Below are 21,938 nucleotides of genomic sequence, written 5' to 3' on the forward strand. Positions count from 1 at the left end.
GTCCTGCTAACTCTGCCTGGCATTCGCCTCCCATCGCTTGCCTTTCTGCGCTAGATCTAGGAGACGACTTAAAAGAATGTGATTTCATGGAATTCTGTTGGGGCAACACTTTCTTGTCATTCATGTTTGCTGTCAGAATCTGCAAGATACATAGACCAATGGAAGCCGCAGATCTTGGGCTCTAAATTAAAGGCCAAGCGTAACATTCAGGTTAGGGCAGCTTCGGCCGTCATCTGACCGGAGGGCTTCCCTGCGAGACAGGCTGAGAGCGGCGACAAGTCTGCAGAAGAGCCACAGACTGGCAGCTCACTGGCTGCATCTAGTGCGCGGAGACTCCCGCCTAGGCCACGCGGTGTGTTTAAAACGAGGTAATTATATTCACTTGAGGTTTCTACTGTCTCTCAGAAGTGTAAGCAGGGCTTCATCACTGCGTGACAAGCATCAGCGAGAGCTGGGCGACAGCTGCCCAGGTTAGACGGCTGTGCGCGTCCAGGTTGCCAGAGCCGCTACCTCTCTTTGTTTTTGACCCGAGCTGCTTAACTCAAATTTTATTTATTTATTTATTTTTTTTTTCTTAATTTTTTTTTTAAACTTTTTTTTTTAAATTTTTATTTATTTATGATAGTTACACACAGAGAGAGAGAGAGAGGCACAGAGACACAGGCAGAGGGAGAAGCAGGCTCCATGCACCAGGAGTCCGACATGGGATTCGATCCCGGGTCTCCAGGATCGCGCCCTGGGCCAAAGGCAGGCACCAAACCGCTGCGCCACCCAGGGATCCCTCAAATTTTATTTTTTAACCTGCCTGGCCCTGGCCGACTTTGTAGCGGGGGCCCCGCGGGCAGTGTTCTTCCGCAGAGCCACTGAGCCCCGAGGGCCCTTCTCACCATCCTGCTGCCCTGCGAGGAGCGTGGGGTGGAGGCCACGCTCCCTGAGTGCGTCAGGCCGCACGCTTGGGAAGGCAACGGCTCTCTCGTCCTCGTTGTCCTTTCCAGCCAGCGGGGGACATAGCGCCCCTTACGTGGACGTGGACGACACTCAGAAGTTTGTTGAATGACAAAAGGGCGAAAGATGTAAAGAAAGAAATAAGGAATGAAACACAGAGATAGAAGGAAAGGGCAAAATAGCGACGCACAGAAAGAGAGAAAAGGAAAAGACAGGAAGGAAGGGAAACTGGAAGAAGGAAGGAAAGAAAAGAGAAAGGAGGGAAGAAGGGAGGTGCAGAGCAAGCAAAAGGGACATAAAATGACAATATATGCGTTTCCAGAGGCAGATGATGAGGAAGAGAGTAAGCGGGTTAAGAAGCCAGAGGCCCGTCGACCCCTCGCCGTGTAGGGAGGCCGTGGCTCTGTCCTTGAGCTTGGTGGCAAAGGGTCACAAGTGTGTGCTGTCTGCTCCTGAGTTCATGGCGTCTTTTTCTTTCCCGTGGCTGCTGAGGTAGGGATGTCCTGACATCAGCGACGTCCAGGCAGGCGCACCTGGTGGACCCGTCAGTTAAGCACCTGACCCTGGATTTTGGCTCAGGTCATGGCCTCAGGGTCGTGAGTTCGAGCCCTGGGTCAGGGAGTCTGCTTGTCCCACTTCTGCCCCCTGCTTCCACTGCCTCTCAAATAAATAAATTAAACCTTTTCTCCACGTCCTCCTCCTCCTCCTCCTCCACGTCCTCCTCCTCCTCCTCCTCCTCCTCCTCCTCCTCCTTCTTCTTCTTCTTCTTCTTCTTCTTCTTCTTCTTCTTCTTCTTCTTCTTCTTCTTCTAGATTGTCCAGAGCTAAAAGCAAAGCAAAAACCCAAAGAGGTATTTTTAAGTGGAAGAAAGGTTTTAAATGGCAAGGTCCACGTGATTATATGCAACCTCGTACTGGCTTTGTTTCCCCGAGTGTCCTAGAACGATGAGGCTCGAGGTACTAAGGACAAGGATCTACTTGTCCATTTGACGTGGGGGCACATCATCTGGAAAGCTCTGAAGCCCCTCTCCTGCCTCTTGCCCCTTTGACCGCACAATCCCACCGCTTGTGTACAGCGTGCCGTTTTGCTCATCCAAAAATACAAAGATGCATCTTAAAGGATGTTTTTTGAAGGATAGTTTGTCATTGTTATTTGCTGCCATTTCTGAAAGAAAAAAAAAAAAAAGAACTCAATCGGGGTCCGGGTAAATAGCGTGTGATCTGTGCACAGAATTCATGATGTGCAGCCGCTCGACAGTGAGGTAGATCGTAAGAGTTGGTATTTGGCACCTATCGCCCAAAACGCAGTCTATGAAGAAACAAGGGTCTTATTGGCGTGGATCTCTCGACGTGGTTACACACGGAACCGTACGCGGAGCACGTCGGGGTGAGAAGGGGCACGAAGGCTCCCTTTCCATCCTAGATTTCTCTATACTCTTTGTGTTTCTTTTAAAGCCAGAACTCGCATTGATTTTACGATGAAAAGGGAAACTCCAGGTCTTACGGCTCTTTCTCAGTGTTCTGGCGGGAGGAAGATAAATGTGAAGAAATGGAGTCTTCAAGGTACGTGGAGCTTTCTCTGTGGTGTCTCCCTCTCGGTTTTACTACATTTTCCCTATAAAGTCATCGCTGTGCGGCTACTGGGGAAAACGAGTCTACAGAGTCAAAAAACCGCGGTCAAGCCCGTCCTAGGTTTACATGGGAGACCTCGAGTTATTCCACGGCTCGGGCTCCGTGTGTCGGGGGTGGGGGGGGCGCGTCCAGCAAAGAGCCGGTGGGACGCAGGTCTGTCTGGCCAGGCAGAAGGCCCGCGATCTGGGGACCATGGCGAGGAGAGGCCCAGGGGGCCGGCGAGGGCGCGCACCCCGCAAAGACGAGCCGACTCTAAGATTGTTGGGCCTGAAACCTCGATTCCCTCTTCTGCGGCTTCACGGGAGGGAAGTCACCCTGCTGAGGACAGCTCCGTCCTTGCCTCTGCGGGGACCGAGGCAGCTCGGGGGAAGGCCCCGCGAGGCGACGCCAGGTCCCTGGAGTGAGGCCGCAGGCTCCCAGGGAAGTCGGGGACACAGGCCGCTCTGGGGGAGTCCATGCCTCGGCCTGGCCCGGTGTCCTCGCTGGCCGCAGGGCAGGGGGCGGAGAGGCCCTCTCGCTGGGGGGCGGCCACTGAGCCCGCCGGGGCACATGGGAGCCCTCGGGGCGCCAGAGGTCGGGGAGCCGGAGGAGCGGTGAAGACGGGAGAGCGGGCCTGGACCCCAGCGACGGGCGGGACACGGGGTCCAGACGGTGACCCGCGATGGCCTGTGCGCTCGGGAAGCGGAGGGTGGGAGGGCTGAGCGGGCCGGGCAGGCGGCCTGGCCAGGAGGAGCGTGTGCCGGGGCTGAGGGGGCTGAGGGGGCTCAGGGGACTGAAAGGGGTTGAGGGGGGCTGAGGGGGCCAAGGGGGCTGAGGGGGGCTGAAGGGGCTGAGGGGGCCAAGGGGACTGAGGGGGGCTGAGGGGGGTGAGGGGGCATAGGGGACTGAGGGGGCTGACGGGGGCTGAGGGGGCTGAGGGGGCTGAGGGGACTGAGGGGGCTGAGGGGGCTGAGGGGGGCTGAAAGGGGTTGAGGGGGGCTGAGGGGGGCTGAAGGGGAGCTGAGGGTCTGAGGAGGCTGAGGGGGCAGGAGGGCTGAGGGGGCTGAGGGGGGCTGAGGGGGCTGAGGGGGGCCAAGGGGGGTTCAGGGGAATGAAAGGGGCTGAGGAGGCCTGAGGGAGGCTGAGGGGGCAGGAGGGCTGAGGGGCTCAGGGGACTGAGGAGCTGAGGGGGCCTGAGGGGGGCTGAGGGGGCTGAGGGGGCAGGAGGTTGAGGGGGCTGAGGAGCTGAGGGGGCTGAGGAGGGCTGAGGGGGCTGAGGAGGCTGAGGGGACTGAGGAGCTGAGGGGCCTGAGGGGGGCTGAGGGGGCTGAGGGGCCTGAGGGGGCTGAGGGGCTGAGGGGGCGCCCGGCCGACACTAGCACCTTCTGTGGCAGGTACAGCCTCTGTCTCACACCCCAGGCCCCGCAGCCGCGCACCTTCCTGTGGAGGAGCAACCGCCCCGAGGGAAGCGCCCTTCCCGCCGCCCCATGGCCCAGGACGCTGAGCCCCGCGCCCCGGTGGGGACCGGGGGGGCCCTCCTCAGGCGCCAGGTGCCCCCGAGCCGACGGCAGGAAAGCCAGGCGGTGGCCGTGCAGCAGTCGCGGGGCTCGGGGCTCCCTCCGCTTAGCGAGTCACGAGACAAGAGCGCTCGGACCAACGACCTGACCTCCAGAGGGAAAAGTCGAGAACACGCAAGGCCCTCCGCCCCGCAGCCCCTGGTGACCCTGGTGACCCTGGTGACCCTGGTGACCGGCGCCCGCAGGCAGAGGCCGAGGTCCTCCGGGAGCGCCCGGCTGCCCTGCCGCAGGCCTTTGCCAGAGGGAAAGCAACCGTGGCTGAGAGGCCGAGGCCTCCGGGTCCTGGGGGTCCTCCCGAGCACAGGAGAGTCCTCTTGACACCCCGGCCCCGCCCCCCGCACTCAGCCACCCTCCAGGACGCTGGCAGCAGCGCTTCCTGCCGGGCCCGGCCCGAAAACCACCGCGTTCCACCGGCGTCTCCAGATTCTCTCCGCCTGCGGCTCCGGAGCTCGGCCTCGGCCGAGACCACGTCAGCGTCACTATGAAGTGATGGAACCGGCTTTTGAGCCACTTTTATTGGTCCCGGAGCCGGTGGTGTCTCTCCTACAGCCTTGGTTCAGCTGCCTTCCCCCGCGGCACCCTAAGGCGCCATGACCATTACCATCGCGGGCGCGCGTGCGCTTTGCCGTTCCAAGAATCTCTCCCTCTTCCCTCCTAGTCTCCCTGCCCAAGCTTCCCAAGTCCAGCATCTAAAAATACGGTGACCCACAAAGCAGCCCTGAGGGCTGCGGGCTGAGGGGCGCCCGCACAGAGGAGACTCACGGGTGGTTGTAACGGCGACACCCAAATGTTCCTGTTCGCGACCAGAGGGGCTCTGGCACCTGGGAGATGGAGCAGCTGGCTGGCGGCCCGGGCGGCGGGAGCCCAGGCTTCGAGTGTCCACTAGATGGCTCTGCGGAGAATGCTGTGAGATCCGGTGGCTTTCTCGGGAGAGCGGCCGCGTCCCGGTGGAGGGAAGGGCGCCCCCAGGGAGGCTGGGCCCATTCTCCTGAGGCCCCTCGCCCCGCCTCTCCTCAGAGCTCCCCGTTCCGAGGCAGCCCCTGAGCCCGCCGTCGGGAAGCGGGTCTGAGCGAGTCATTACTCAGGATCCACCCTTACGAAGATTGCCAGTGACTGATCTTCCCATCCTCTCCTTCGTGGGAGGTTCGCTCCCTAACGAAGCTTATTCGCCATGAAGAGTGTCTGTCCTCAGCCCTGTCCTAGGTCACGGGAAGCCCCCTGGCCTGGGTTGCTCTTGGAAACTCGGGGAACTGTCCCAAAGTCAGTAACTGGCTCTCCACCCCCCTTTAGGGAAGGACAGGGTGACCCGACCCTGTGCCCTTTGCCAGGGAGCCAGGTCGACTCTGGAGCCAAACTGCGAAGTCTGACAGACCCCGGGGTCAGATAAAACTGTTGCCGTTGGGGCGGCTGGGGGGTCAGGTCAGTCAGGGCAGCCGGGTCAGTCAGGGAGGCTAGGGGGCCGGGTCAGTCAGGGCAGCTGGGTCAGTGAGGGCGCTGGGGGGTCAGGTCAGTCAGGGCAGCTGGGTCAGTGAGGGCACTGGGGGGTCAGGTCAGTCAGGGCAGCTGGGTCAGTCAGGGCGGCTGGGGGGTCAGGTCAGTCAGGGGCCAGGTCAGTCGGGCAGCTGGGGGGCCGGGTCAGTCAGGGCGGCTGGATTCCGCCGTCAAAGCTCCGTGCGCACTGGTTGGTCATCTAACGTGGGGAACACGTCCGTGTGCCTGGCCCCTCAGGACGGTTAGTGCAATGACTGTCTCCCTCACTGCGGAGTCCGCAGAGCGTGGTGTGTGCAGGTCTGAGGCGTACGTGGTGGCAAGTGCATGTGCGCCAAGGGGGAGTGTGTGTTGTGGCTCTTTCCGGGCAGCTGCGTGAGGAGCCCGTGCCACCTGGTGAGGCCCATCGTGCATGTTCATAGGGTACCTGCCGCTTTGGAGGACGTGAGGGGCTCGCAGGGTGGAGGGGACACGTCCGTTGTCTGGTAACGGGCCGGGCAGTGCCCGCTGGACCGCATGGACGGGCTCCGACAGAAAACGCTTGCCTGGCGTGACCGACAGGGCGCCCACACGCGATTGTTGCTGGAACTGTTACATTGCGTCGTCATCTCTTGGGTTTTTGATTAAAATGACAATTGGAGACACGACTTCCCGATTCTGTCTGAATCCGAGTTCTGGACCGGTCGGCTCGGAAGCCCCTGCTGTCACGTTTTGGTTCCGTTGTGTTAATTGCCGTGTGGTGGTGACGCGAGCCGCGGCGGCCGGCGGACCGCATGGTCTTACGAAGCCACCTGCCATTTCGGAGCCTCCTCTGTGACACGAGGACCTGGTTCCCTGAACAGCGCGGCCGGCAGCTTGGGCCAGGCCCTCGGCGGTCTCGGCGCGTGCCCAGCCCGTGCAGCCCTCTCGGCCCGCACGCGGCTGACTCCAGGCACTGGCTTGTAAGCCGAGGATATGGCGACAGGTGATGAGACGTCACCTTCCTCATCGCCCTCAAGGACGCTGGCTTCCGTCCCGCCGCCCGCCCACCGCCTGTCCCCTTGGCTCCGACGGAGCCGACGTGGCCAAGAACGGAAGGGGGCCTCACCCCAAACTCCCAGAGGACTAAGTCCCTCCGAAAACTGTGCAGGCGCCGCGGAGACAGACCCTCGCCCCGAGTCTTCGGCTGAGGCCTCGGCCTTACCACCGCCCCCGATGCCGCTACTGCAGCCCCGTGAGAGGCCCCGAGGAAGTGGGGGTGAGCCACGCCTCAACTCCTGATGTGCAGATGCGGAGACATAAACGTTCACTGTTTGAGCTCAGAGGTTTGTATTTTATTTCATTTTTTTAAGATTTTATTCATTTATTTGAGGGAGAGCGAGAGGGAGCACGGGGTGGGGGGAACTTGCCGCCGAGTGGAGAGCCCGAAGCGGGGCTCGATCCCGGGACCCCAAGATGATGGCCTGAAGGGAAGGCAGACGCTCAGGAGACTGAGCCCTAACCCTGAGTTACGGGTTTGAGCCTCTCCGTCCCACAGTCCGGGGCCTCCATCCTTCTCGGGGGCCGGGGGGGCTGGTATGACTTGAAAAGGAGTGTGTTGGGGGCAGAATCTGTTACCAGCAGCGGGCCACGACGCAAGTGGCTTTCCGGCTGATCCACGGCCTGCCGTGGCTGGCCCCTGGGGCCGCTGTCCCGAGCCGCGTCCCCGCCTGTCTCCCCGTCGGCCTCAAAGGCCCGAAGCACCCGCAGCACCGAAATGCCGCCCTCTTTAGGGCGCCCGAGCGGAAATCTGTGGTAAGGTCTGCAGCTGTCACGGCGCAGGAGGGCCTTACCTGTGCGCCGCGGGCCGTCGGGGCTCTCGGAACCCTCGGGGCCTCATCCCGAACGTGAGGGGCTGCACTGGAGCGGGGCTCTCCCAGGGGGACCCAGGTCAGCAGCGTCAACACTGGCCGGGAACACGGTAGACATGCGAGTTCTCGACTCACCGCAGATCTGCCCAATCCGAAACTCTGGAGGTGCGGCCCCGGATTTAGGTTTTAGCCAGCGGTCTGGCTAATTCTGACACATATGAAAGTTCGAGAACCCCTGGGCTCCAAATCCTCTAATCCCTTACAGCTCCATCAACACTGATCTTAGTAATTACGGGAAGCGTTTGTTGATCATGTGCAGGAATCGTAAAAGGACGTTATAGTCACTATCACAGCGCCCTATGAAGCAGATACTCGTTATCTTCATCCCAGTAATATCTCTAATATCTTGGCTTCTTAAGGGCAGGGGTGATTTTTTTTTTTTTTTTTTTGAATCTCTGAACTTCTTTAAACCTTGCGTAGGATTCACAGTTCCTTTTTAGGTGTGTGTTTCTGTGTATTTGAGTTAGTCGGTCCTCAGTGTTTACAATGAATGAATGGGCAAACGAATTTATGAATAAAAACATAGGAACGTAGGAACGCATAGCTGCGGTCGTTAAGTACAGAGGCCCTTTAGAAGGTGGTGAGATGAAAGCGGGCACAGGTCGGGTGTTCTCATATCCTCTTAACTCGGTATTAAGAGGACGCCAGTCTGCTTCCCGCTGAGGCTGGTCTTGATCAGAAGGTAGCCAATCTCTTGGTTCCTACTGATTTCAGTTCACGGGCATCAACAATGGAAGAACCCAATATGCGATTTATTCATGTTCTCTGGAGAGGGACCCCGGGGAAGAAATTATTTTACAGAAATAAATTCATATCTCGAGGGAATAAAGATTTGAAATGGTATTTCAGACATATTCATGAGAGTAAGTCCTGTGACTTCTAGAAACTAGAGGAGGGACCCTGAGGCCATGGTGGGCTCCGTGGCTCACTCCTTAGACCTTGTGGTTGACTTTGTAAGGCTACGTGGGGTGGTCTCCGCATCCTCCCCAGATCCGGTCTTTTTGTCCATTAAAGGGAACGGCAGCATGTCTGGCGCTCGCAGGCATCTCAGTGATCACGTCTACATCTGGGACTTCCTCCGACCTCGGCAGCATGTCGCACATTACTTCGGGTTACTGTGACGTTACCCCGTGCGTGTGCGCGTGTGCGTGTGCGCGTGTGCACACTTCTTTCTTTCTTCTTCTTTCCTCCGTAGCAATGGTAAACACTGTTCCAAGCTCATTGCAGATCTTTCCTCAGAATTATCCTGTAGGGAAGGTCCAGTTGCTGTAGGGATGTTGCTGACGAGAACACGATGAAGTGACAGCACCTTGCTTCACGTCACAGTGCGGAGTTGGGATTCCGGCCCATTCCGTCTGACGCTAAGCCCAAGGCTTTTAACTGTTATTTTAAATGCTAATCTGACTAGGTCAGAATTTGGGATTCTGATTGGGTCCATTTAATAGTGGGTGTGGTCACTGCCTCAGAATAGGCTAGAAACCCATGAACTTGTGTGACCCTCTTATTCTCCTTGTTTCCATGCAGCAGATGTTAAAGTTAAGTCTACATGACTACAGGCTTGGTCTATCCTCCCTCCCTCCCTCCCTCCCTCCCTCCCTCCCTCCCTCCTGTAGGAAACTCTCATCCACTCAGTCTTGAGGAGCTAACGGTAAGTTTGGCTTTAGAAGAGCTTCCTCTTGGGAAGCCTTCCTCTTGGGTTTAAGTTTCAAGCTGAGGCCCAGGTTACTAGATGGGTTTACGCGGGGTATTAGGAACCAAGCCCAGTTATAAATAAGATGCGTATATGTTTCATATAACAAGTTACTCCAAACTTGGTAGTTTCAAACAATATGAATTTACCTCCTTACAGGAGTTCAGAAGTACAAAGTAAGCTTCACTGGGATGAAATCAAAGTGTCAGTGGGGCCGGACTCCTCGGAACGGCACCGTTTTCTTTTCTGGCTACTAGAGGCCACCTGCACGCCTTAGTTCATGGACCTTTCTCCATCTTCAAAGCCAGCAATGCAGTATCTTTAAGTCTCCCCTTTGCTTCTCACCCTTTGCTTCTATAATCATATCTCCTTTCTCCGTCTCTGGCCCTCCTGCCTCCCTCTTTTAAGGACATTTATAATTGCATTTGATTAACCCGGATGGCACAAGACACTTCCTCCATCTCAAGATCCTTAAATGGATCACATTTTAAAGTTTCTTTTGCTATTAAGGTACCATATTCACAGGCTCTGGGGATTAACATATGGACATCTCTGGTGGGTCATTTAATCTGTCCACTATCGTTTGCCCTCTGGTCCTCAAAGATTCATGTCCATCCCTCATACAATGTATACTCACCCTATCCCAACAACCCCGAAAGTTTCATTCATTACATCATTAACTCAAAGTAAAAAAAAGAAAAAAAAAACTCATCTTAAACTTCTTAATTAAAAAGTCCCACATCTCGTAATCAAAATCAACATGACTCATGCAATCTATCCTTGGGCAACGTTTCTCATCATCTATGGACCTATAAAACCGGGGAACAAATTCTCTGCTCCCGAAATATAATGGTGGTACAGACATAGGATATCACTTGCAGACACGTTCAGGAAGGGAGCAAATGGAAAGGAAGAGGAGTCACTGTTGCCAAGAAAATTAGAAATGAAGCAGGAAAAGTCCACTGGGTTTCAAGGCCTAAGGATGATCTGTGACTTGAGACTTTAGTTGCAAGTCTGAGTCATCTTTCCTTCTTCATGAAGGGTCGCATATATTTGCAGCGGAGTGATTTTATTAGTCTGTAGGATTCTGGAAGTCAACAGCCTTCTTTCATTTTATCTTTTCCCTCTCCCTTTCTGTCTAAGATGGAAGGGTTTCTGCTGGTATGAAGCTCTCAGGATCTTTGTGGGTGCCCTGTGACTGTCCTGGGGATTCCCTCCACTAGACGGGAGGCTCCTCCACAGAGAGATCCTGGACAAACCCATCTCTATTCCTAACTTCTGCTTAAATGGCGAAGGAGACCTATGAGGCATATGCATGATCCCCCTTAAGGTCCCTCTGTGTAATTGAATATTGTGGTCATTTGCTCCTTCTGAGGTGGTAGCAAGGCTGCCCAGTCACATCACTGGCTTTCTTTCCAGAGCCGGCTTTCCTGACAGTGCATCTCCTCATTCTAGCAATTCTTGAATCTAGATAGAATTTCCCAAATCATCAAGTCTCAGTTCCTTCTAATAATTCTTCTCTCAACCTATGTCTGTCTTCTCATATTTTATTATCAGCATCGAGAAGAAAGCACTCTAGACCTTCGACAATTTGCGTGAAAGTTCCCTCAAGTTAAAGACCCAAGTTCACTGCTTAGAGCTCTACTTTCCACATTACTGTAGGACAAGTCCAGTGAGCTTTCTGCCATTATATAAAAATGGCAGCTTTCTGACTTTTCCTATAGTTCTTACATAACCCTCGTTACCTTCCGAGCCCTCCCTGGGAGTGTCTTCAATGTCTGTTTTTCTACCAACAGCCTTTTTATGAAGGTTTAAATATTTTCTAAGGTGATGAAGTTCTTTTTTATACCAGAGTCCTCATTTCCTTTGGAATCCTCACATCCATATTAAAAAAAAAAAAAAAAAGATTTGTTTACTCATTTGAGAGAGAGAATGCACACAGGGCAGAGGGAAGGGAGAGGGACAAGCAGACTCCGTGCTGAGCAAGGAACCTGACTCAAGGCTCAATCCCAGGAGCCTGAGATCATGATCTGAGCTGAAACCAAGACTTGGACACTTACCCGATTAACCCACCCAGGTGCCCGACATCCATATTTCTTCTAACAGTCTGTTCAAGGCAATATACATGTTTTCTATCATTCTGCTCAAAATTCCTCCAGCTTTGGCTTATTTCCCAATTCCAAAGCCATTTCTATGTGTTTGGTTATTTGTTACACCAACACTCCTCTAACATGTACCAAAATCTGTATCAGTCAGGGTTAAACCAGAAAATAAGGAATCAGTAGCAGATGTATTTTGAGACTTATTGCAAGAAATTGGCTTAAGCAACTGTGGTGACTGGCCAAGTCCAAAATCTATAGAACAGGCTGTAAGGAAGGGCAGGCTGAACTCTCGGGCACAGCTGAAGCTGGTGTCCGCAGTTGGAATTTCTAATCTGGGAGATCTCAGCTCTGCTCTCAAGGCCTGTTAATTGATTGAATCAGGGTTACCCAGATTAGTTAGGAAAAAACCCATTTATTTAAGGCAAACTGATTATGGGCTCTAATCACATCTAAAGATGTCTTCATAGCAACTTCGAGACCATGGTGGGGATTACAGCCTAACCAAACTGACACGTAAAACTGACCGTCACACGATGGTGCCTGAATTCCCATTTGTCATTGTCCCTTGTTCGCAATATATCTTTTAGAGCCTTGAAGAAGACGAACAAATGTCTGGACCAAAAAGCAAGATGAGAACATTTCCTATGTCCCCTAATCACGATATCATCAACACCCCCACCATTAACACTAAGCAATATATTTAACGCAAGGATACTTAGAGCGATTAGAAAACAACATAAAATAACGTATATTTCGTGGTTATATTATATGGGAACGACTAAATGTTTCACGTGAGTTCATAGGAAGAGTTAACTGTTGATTAAATTAAGAAGGGAAGGATCGAGAAAGTAGAATATGACGTAGCAGGGCTTGATTACAAGGTAGAAGGAAGCAGATACGGCTTATCAAGCAAGGGCATAGTTGGGAGAAAACACTGAGGACACTGCGCTCCCTCACCCTTATCCTCAGGACCACGGAGATGGGCCGTGCATATTCTGGGGAAGCCTGGGCCGCAGAGTTGATATCTGAAGTAACGTGTAAGGAAGAGTCCTGATGGAAACAGTCGACAAGAAAGGTGAATCTGGCAGACGTGGACACAATGGACGCGAAAGGGCAGCGGTTCCTGTACCACTGGGGTGGCAGGAGGAGTCAGAGGCCATACAGATGGGGTGGGGGTGCGAATGCACAATAGGAGGCAGATGCCAATGGCACTTTGAAGCAAGATACAGAAGGCATGTGATCGAGCGAACGCTGGGGATGAAGAGTTGGCATAAGGAGAAATCGATGCCAACTATTTTGTATTGATCATATGTTGGATTGGGATTTTATGCTAATGCAATCAAGAGCCCACGAATCCTGCCTTCAGCCATCCAGGTTTCCTGCTTCCGAGGCCACTAAGTAAGATACTAAAGCCACTAAGAAAGGACGAAAGAGGAAGCAGAGTAATACTATTATTAGCAGACTTCTGCTTGTAATTCCAGCACAAAATAGCAGTAAGCTAGGATGAACCACGTGGAAAACTTTGTAAGGCACCAGAAGCAGCCTATATATAGCTTAGATCCAAAGCAGGCCAAACAGCTTTCTGTGTTTATTAAGTTCAGCCTGGATAGGCGGCCCTCCACTGCCGGCGTGGAGAGACCGATGCAGAGTGCACCCCGTGCCAGGGCAAAGTGCTGATGTCTCCAGGCGTGAATGAAAAGAAGATATTCACAAAGGGGAGAAAAAAGGGTTGCGCCGAGCATCTCTGAGCCTTCGCCCTTTTGGCCTAAATAAAGGAAACGGACTTGCAGCTTCAAAAGCAGTAAATGTTATTCCATCTGAAACTCCAGTCCTAGAAAATGTGGCAAACTCATCCCCGACCTTAACCAATCCCAGTATTTTTTGGTAGGTGGCGTTTCTTTCTTGCCTTTTTTCCCCCCGTTCTGTCCTGAGAGATAACTAAGGTCTAGGGGCGCCATGAGAGCCTGCCTTTCTACAACAGGTACATCATTGTAAGGCTGGTTAGTTGGCAAGATAGTGGCAACATTGAGAAAAGGGATGGAGGAGGGAATTCTACTTGGAGTGAGAGGTTGGCATAGCAGACAACGTGTATGCCCAAGATGACGTAGCGCCTCACACTCAATGACGCTTCAGTGAGGGGACCACGTGGAACCACTTCGTGTCCTGCAAGGTCAGCAGGAGAAAATAGTAGAGTCCAAGAGGAATGGCCTGCTGTGAAGAGAGCAGGCCAAAGAGAGCTATGGCTTTAGGCCATAGTCCATCCTGGTGACTCAGCAGGCCGGGCGCTGGTGGCGTATGCACCCCTACCTCACTCCTCTCTGCCCTCGAATCTCTGTCGGTGTCCCTATTGGCCACTGACCATAAAACGCCTGCTCATGGGGTTCATATAAGTCAGCCTGTGTGGGCACAGCGGAAGGTGGAGGAGAGTTCAGAGGGGCAACCAGGTGTCGCGTGGCTAGCCTGGGAGCTAAGTGGCGAGTGAGCTGACGGTTGGAAATGGCTCTCAGCTTGTAAGAAGAGCAGGCGTAGGAACAGGGACTTGGGATACAATTTACGGACTGTTCAATCAGGAAGAAAAGACCGCATTTTTACTGAATATTTATTACGTGCCAGGCGCGGTGCTAGGCACGTTCATGTTCCCTCATTTATTCTTCACAATAACTCACTAAAAAGAAGAATTGACATTCTGAGAGATTTGCTAGTTCATGGGCCTCATACTGGCAGCTCAAGAGCTCAGCATCTGTGTTTTCTCCGGCCTGCAGGGTGCTTTAAAAGTCAGAGGATTTCACATAAAAACACAGGTTTCTGGCTTCCCTGGAAAAATCAGAAGATCTGGCATTCGCAAGCTTACAGTCCTGCAGGCTGGAATGGTGCAGTGACTTTCCTCTTGAGATTGGACACGGACTTTGGCACATTCTCCGTCCCTGCCTGTTTGTGTTGTAACGTCCAGATGAATTGGTTGAGATTATCTGCCAATTATTTTAATTTGCGACTCTGATCTACGCCCTCTTATTTTACAGATGAATACATTAATTCATGGAGAGATTGGACGACTTGTTCAAAACTTCACAGCCAGGTAACGCCACAGTCGGCCCTAGAACTTGTCTTAGGTTTCTGCATCAAGCTCTCTGTGGAATGTAAAAGCTGATTACTATGAATTTTACGGTGATCAAGGCACTGTGGTGCTGGCTTAAAAACAGACAAATACACCATCAGAACAAAATAGAATCCAGAAATAAAACCACACATGCATGGTCAACTGATTTTCAACAAACATGCCAAGGCAATTTAACGGGGGAGAGGAAAATCTTTTCAACAAATGGTGCTCGGATAACTGGGCTAAATGCATGGAAAAAGTAACATCTACCCCTACGTCTCACTATACACACAAATTAATTCAAGATGGATCATGAGATGTAAAAGCTAAAATTATAAATTTTCCAGAAGAAAACAGCGGAGCCTGCCTTTGCGACTTGGAAAAAAAAAAACAACACAATAATTTATTGGAGAGGACACAAAATGTACCCACCATAAAGTAAAACAAGTATTTAGAAGGATGGTTGCGCTTCTCGCATGAGATAACGTAAGAGGGTCAGGAGTGCTGAGCCTGGAAACATGAGAAAGTAGAGACGTTGAAGAAGCAGCAGCAAGAGATAAATAGAAAGGGTTGGCAGAAATACGGCGAGAGGTTAGGATATTCGGAATCTTCCCCAAGGCTCCAATAGCCGCCTAGGTAATTTGGGCCTATAAAGTTTATTTGGAAACTTACTAAAAGCCCCTTCTCGGAGGCTTCAGGGAACTAATGATTCCCATTACAGAAGCGATTTCTTTTGGAAACTTTGGACCCCCTCAACGCTTTGTTTGATTCTCTGTCTGTGGGATGCTCTGAAGCCCCGTATGTTTCTCCGCAGTCTTAGTCATACCAGGATTTCTGGCCTTGACCCTCAAACTCTGTTACGGCCATAGCTCCACACAGCGTTGGTTTAAAACAACCCTGCGTTGATGACGTAGCGGAACCCGCGCTCGGAAACACCCGCAGTCTTCTTTCCTGATTGGATCGATGGGTGCGGTACAGAGAAGGGTGAGGACAGAGTGAACGCGCTGGGTTCCCATTTCCCCCTTGCCATTTGGGTGCCGGGTCTTCTCAGCTACATAAGCAGACATTGGATTTCCTGATGGTGAGACTTTCCTCTCTTCCCTCCTAAAATGTTCACTTTGGTGAATTGTTGTATCCGTATATTTTTAAAGATTTATTTATTTATTTGAGGGGGGAGAATGCATGCGTGTGTAAATGGGGACGGGCGGCAGGAGAGGGAAAGGGGGGAATCCTCAAGCAGAGCTCATTGTGGGGCTCCACCCTGGACCCGGAGATCATGACCTGACCGAGATCAGGAGTTGGCTGCTTAGCCCACTAAGCCACTCAGGCGCCTCAGAATTATTGTGTTCTTGATTCCTTTGTGGTGACCATTCATCTTCCTCTATCATATACGTGATTAAGAGTAGAGTTCTTCCAAAGGAACAAATGAAAAACCAGACAAATACAGAGAACAAACCGGTGGTTGCCCGAAGGCAGGCAGGAGAGGGGATGGGTGAAATAAAGGGTATGAACGGGTACAAACTTCCCATTATAAAATAAGTAAGTCCTGCAGATAAAAGAGCACAGCACAGGCAATATAGTCAATAATGTTGTAACGAGGTGGTAGGGTGACAGCCGGTGACTACGCTCGTCGTGCTGAGTGGTGAGTAATGCGTAGACTCGTCAAATCAATATGTTGTGCACCTGAAGCCAATACCACATTGTGTGTTAATGATACTTCAATAAAAAAAAATCAATTAAAAAAAAAAAAAGAGTAGAGTTCCTTCTGGATTATAGAGCTCTGCTTCTGAAAAAGTGTATTAATGAAGACTTATTTCATTTTATTTTTTTGTTCTATTGCTTCCAAAATTCAGTAGTGTTTTCCGACAGAACAAATCTACCGTTTCCACTTATAAGCCGTCTTCGGTTTCCTTTTTTTTTTTTTTTAATTTATTTTTTTAATAATAAATTTATTTTTTATTGGTGTTCAATTTGCCAACATACAGAATAACACCCCGTCTTCGGTTTCCTTAATAGAGTCTCGTGTTCTGGTCCTCAATCTGCTGTCTCTTTCTGTTCCTTGGAGGTCATCACTTCCGTGTTTATTATGCCCTGAAGACTTCTTTCCATGTCTTCTTTGCCCTGAAATTTAGTGAACATTCAAATTCTGGTAGCAAGACAATGACCACCGTCTAATCTCCTTTTCAACTTCATTTCCCTTTTTAATTACCTCTTTGAAGATAGAAATATATCTGAAAAAAAAATTAAAAATAAAAGAAAAAAACAAAACAAAAAAACAAAAAAAGAGAAATGTATCTGAGTTCCATGGAGAAACTGAACAGCCGGGGAGGAGTTCAGCTCCTAGGGGAGGAGGGACGTAGGGACACAGTGTAGCACACTGGGCATGTGCCCGCTCCCCACTCAGCCTCGTAGGCCGCTCACCTGCTGTCTTCACCAAGTGGCTCAAGGCTACGGCCACGTAGAACATGTCTTCTGAATAACAACCGAGAAGGTGCAAAGTGAACTAGGCGGTGTCAGCCTTTCTTCCTTGTAGAACACGTTGAGGGATACGTGACCTGAATGAGCAAGGACCATGGATGCAACACAGGGACATGTCAATGCTGGAACTTTCTGTGGGACGGGCTTTTGTTGAGGCTTGCGTCTTCTATCTGCGCTCTTCTGTGGAGCTGCTAGTACTGTTTTCATTTGAAATCAACCCAGGATGTCAAGGAAAACGGAGAAAATGCTTAGGAAGAGCATGTGAACTCCAACCGAAGCGGACTAAGCAGTGAACACAGCTCTGCACACCCCCCTCCGAGTTCCTCCAGGTTCTCCCCTCCCTCATCGACATCGGACTCGTTTTCCTAAGGCACAGTGTGGGGTTCCCCAGCTTTGATAAGGTGATGTGTTACAGTTCTTTTTTATATTATATATATATATATATTTTTTTTTTTTTAAATATTAAGGTAGTATCACAGATAATTTGGGAAACGAGAAATCATTAACAAGCAAAAAAGTATTATCCATGAGTTTGCAGCGGTTTCCGGGCTGTGTCCTTTGGACACGTTTTGCCATTTTGTCATGCGAGCTGCCGCGAGGTTTGGGATTATCCTTGTTTTACAGACGGGGCTGAGAAAATCAGATAATGTGCCTGGGGTCTGCCGCTGGGCAAGTACAGTACTAGCATCACAAGCAAGTCTGTGGGGGGCGCCTGGGGGCTCAGTGGTTGAGCGTCTGCCTTTAGGGCGTGATCCTAGGGTCCTGGAGTTTGAGTTCCCCATTGGGCTCCCTGCATGGAGCCTGCTTCTCCCTCTGCCTGTGTCTCTGCCTCTCTCTCTGTGTCTCTCATGAATAAATAGATAAAATCTGTTTTATTTTTCTTTTTTTTTAAGCAAGTCTTCCGGACCCTGCAGCACACATCCGTTCTGTTCTTGCTGGGCTTCCTCGTGGCTTATTGGTCTGAGAGCAAGTGAATACCCTGACCGAGCTGAGTTCTACGCTTATCAGTGAGGACAGTTAGAGACGTGAAGCTGACTTCCTGGGGATGACAGCAGGGGCACTGAACTTTTTCTGAGCAGGGGGTGTGATGACACGATGGAAAGAACATTCTGGAGAGATGAATGGCCCATGGTGTGACACCAGATGGCCTGGGGGAAGGGCGACTAGGTGCAAGGACAGTAGCCCGGGAGCCTACTGCTGGGATCCAGGCGTGACGCCATGAGGGTCTCAGCTGAGCCTTTTATCACTTTTCACAGTTTTCACTTTCTCTTTCGAGGTCACCACAGTTTTCACAAGGACAGTACCGCAGTGTCGCTCCGAGACTTACCATTTTGGATTACCTTGGTTCCATTTTTTCCCCTAATAGGTTCTCTGGCCTCAGGGTGACTGCAAGTGAAATATGGTCTCTTAGCCACTCTTTTTTAAACTCCCCGATCCCATTCATCCTTGGAGCTTGTTTAGTCGCTAATTAGAACACAAGAGATGCTTCCTACACAGGCCGAGGCCTAGGCCTCCGCCCGTGAGCCCTTGGCCGGGGGAGGTGAAGTATTCGGGCTGCAACCTGGTGTCTGTCCTGCCCTAGGAACTGCAGACGGGCTGGGCTCCATTCAGGGGGGTCTGGGCCCGGGCAGCCTCCTGTCGGCACCCCAACCGCCCCCCGGAGGACGCCCCTCCCACAGCTCTCACACACGCTGTGGTCTAGGAGCCCTGCTGACCTGCCCCAGCGGCGCTTGGCGGTCGGCTGGAGCCCCAAGAGACACGTTTCCTGTCCGATTCGATCAGTGCCCATTGTTTACTGTCCTGTTTAGCCGAGCATCACCTGAAACTCTGAGGTATTGCAGGGCAGCGGCCAAGTCAGCCCGTCTACGGGCTGCAGCCACCAAGTGCTGTGTCCGGCCTCATCCTGTGTGGAGCCCACAAGCCAGAAGGCCGGCACCTCGGGGGAAACAGGAATGTTAGGTTGAAAGTGTCTTAAACACTTGGGAAGGTGAAGGCCCACCCACCTGCGTCCCCCCGGGGAAGGTGAAGGCCCACCCACCTGCGTTTCCCCGGGGAAGGTGAAGGCCACCCACCTGTGTCTCCCCTGGGAAAGGTGAAGGCCACCCACCTGCGTCTCCCCTGGGGAAGGTGAAGGCCCACCCACCTGTGTCTCCCCGGGGAAGGTGAAGGCCACCCACCTGCGTCTCCCTAATGAAGGCTGAAGGCCCACCCACCTGCCTCTCCCCTGGGGACGGTGAAGGCCCACCCACCTGTGTCTCCCCGGGGAAGGTGAAGGCCACCCACCTGCATCTCCCTAAAGAAGGCTGAAGGCCCACCCACCTGCGTCTCCCCTGGGGAAGGTGAAGGCCCACCCACCTGCGTCTCCCCTGGGGAAGGTGAAGGCCCACCCACCTGTGTCTCCCCTGGGAAAGATGAAGGCCACCCACCTGCGTCTCCCCTGGGGAAGGTGAAGGCCCACCCACCTGTGTCTCCCCGGGGAAGGTGAAGGCCACCCACCTGCATCTCCCTAAAGAAGGCTGAAGGCCCACCCACCTGTGTCTCCCTGGGGAAGGTGAAGGCCACCCACCTGTGTCTCCCTAATGAAGGCTGAAGGCCCACCCACCTGTCTCTCCCCTGGGGAAGGTGAAGGCCCACCCACCTGTGTCTCCCCTGGGGACGGTGAAGGCCCACCCACCTGTGTCTCCCCCTGGGAAGGCGGAGGCCCAACCACCTGCGTCTCCCTAATGAAGGCTGAAGGCCCACCCACCTGCGTCTCCCCTTGCTGGTCACACAGCCTCCCTTTCTTGTCACCATGAAGTGCTGATGCTTTTTCGAGGTAGAATCCTATATGGTAATAAGACTCAGGGAAATTTGAAGAAGCAAACAGTAACCTTTGAAACTGATATAGAAAAGCAAAATGCCCCCCTGTTGGTCACCCGCTCCACGCCCCATACTTAGCCTCTAAGAACTCATAAACCTCCCTTCTTGCAAGTAGCCTTTTCCTTCTCCTTCTTCATGGATTCCATGCCTTCCCACACGGCTGACCTCCGGCATAATTATAGAGCCCCCAAGTGTGGTAACAGGGCATTATGTCCTAATTTATCAAATTCTGGAGACACTGAAAGAATTCCGTATTTGCCAATTCCTTGCCCTTTGTATTATGAAGGAAGACAGTGAGGTTAGCTCCCTCTAGAGGTGTCCACTTGCAAATGTTGGTGAGCCTCGGGGTGAGCTGGGGATTGGAAGCTACTAGAATTGGAGCCCCTGAAGGCCGACCCCTCATCTTCAAGGACTTTGGGGAATCCCATGGTGGCATCTCACAGGCATGGGTTCAAAAAACGAATTAGCAGTAGGAGAAGATGCAAAAGGAAAGGAAAGGAAGACTGAAGGCAAAAGTACCCCTCATTCCCTGTCCAATTTTATAGGGTCTGGTTTGCCCTCCAGTGTCAACGTCTCCCTATGCAAAATTTATCCCAATGGGGATTAAGTAGAAGGTTTTGGGAAACCATTTTGTTAAGTCTTCAGGAGGATGGACTTTCATCCTTGGATCTAGGGCTTAGTTAGAGAATGTGCATTTTCCACGATGAAGGTCTAGGTGTAGAAACGCAGACACAGGCTGATGAACGCTTTATGCATGAAATTATCCAACTTGGAAAAAGGCACCTTGATCCCTTCATTTCTGGAAAAGGAGGTTCGTTCGATTCCCCAACATTCCCAGCGCGATCTGCTCAAGCAATTACGATGACCAGGTCATCACCCTCTGACTAAGGCTCCTCGCCAGTCTCAGTCATGTCCTGGCTCTGTTCCCTTCCAAATGTATACTTCGGAGAGGCCCAAATATAATGAGAATAGTAAGGGGAAGTAAAATTTTTGAAAGGAAAACCCCGAGGGTATGTCCCAAGCATGTAAAAATGGGCAAAGTGAGCAAGTGACTTAGCCTTTGAGACATTTTCACTGCTTTTTGTTTTCACTTTATAGGCTCTTGGGTCTTGGTGTCAGTCATGTTGTCCTTGTGGGAGTTTCCCTTCTTATTTGCGCTGAAATATGACTTGACTTCCCATCAGTAGAAGGAACTTCAGTAGGGTTAGATTATAGGTAGAAACTAGTCTAGGCTCAGAGGGAATGGATTTCATGATTGATATGAAATTCCTGTCGTGAGTACAGGGCAGGGGTAGAGGAAGCTCAGATGCCAAATGCTCACCATCCCAGAACATCTTGCCCTCTTCTAAGTGACCTCTGGTGCATGCACACCTAGTTTTATATCCAGATTCTTCATTCAGTTTGTTCCCTAAACTCACTGGGATCCCCCCGAGTAATAGGAACGGCAACCACCTATACAGTGCCTACTATGCATTATTATGATCATTTTGTGTACATTTGCTCTTCACCACAACCCTTTGAAATGAGTTTATCACCTGTTTTAAAGGTGAGGAAACCGAGGCACAGAAAGTTCAAGAAAATTGTCTGAGGTCATAATTGGTATGTGGTTGACTCAGAATTTAAACCCAGGCAGCGTGGATCTAGGGGCCCTGCATGTAACCACTACTCCATGGTATTTCTTTAATTAATGTGACAGGTATTCTGATCTCTCCAAGGGACCCATCCCCTCACACACTTCAACCTTAATAACTCTCTCCTCCCCCCTTCCCTTTTCCTCCTCCTCCTCCTCCTCCTCTCTGTCTCCCTTTCCCTCTCCTCTCTCCCCCCTTTCCTCCCTCCCCCCCTTTTCTTTTTAAAAAGACGCGGAAAAAAAAAGATATGCAAACTCTAAGACCTCTCAATAATTGATTTCATTCTCCCTATTAGACTTCCATTAACACTACTTTCTAAGGCTCATGTTCTAATATTAAAGTGCATAAATAATAAGTTTATAAATTATATGAGCAAAACAGGAAATGGTCTAAGAAGGTTAGACTCAGAATCCTTGGTAGAGAGAAGAGAGGAAAAGAGGGGTAAGACAAAAGAGCAGCGTCAAGGCAAAGTAATTTGGGTAAGTAGTAGAATATCATCATTTCTAGAATTTAGGTTATAAATTTAGGTTATAAAATTAATGACTTGAGCCATCAAGTATTTTGTGTCTATT

General features: G+C 51.6%; 1 long non-coding RNA gene across 1 annotated transcript; it reads left to right on the forward strand.

Annotated features, from left to right (window-relative positions):
* The first annotated feature begins 954 nt into the window (after positions 1-954).
* On the forward strand, positions 955-17,709 carry LOC144294487 (uncharacterized). The gene is made up of 3 exons (XR_013361847.1): positions 955-2,507; positions 3,950-6,924; positions 14,322-17,709. It is a non-coding gene; the product is annotated as an uncharacterized LOC144294487 (long non-coding RNA).
* Positions 17,710-21,938: the final 4,229 nt, after the last annotated feature.

The sequence above is a fragment of the Canis aureus genome, chromosome 23 (assembly GCF_053574225.1).
Source record: "Canis aureus isolate CA01 chromosome 23, VMU_Caureus_v.1.0, whole genome shotgun sequence".
NCBI classification, from domain to species: domain Eukaryota; kingdom Metazoa; phylum Chordata; class Mammalia; order Carnivora; family Canidae; genus Canis; species Canis aureus.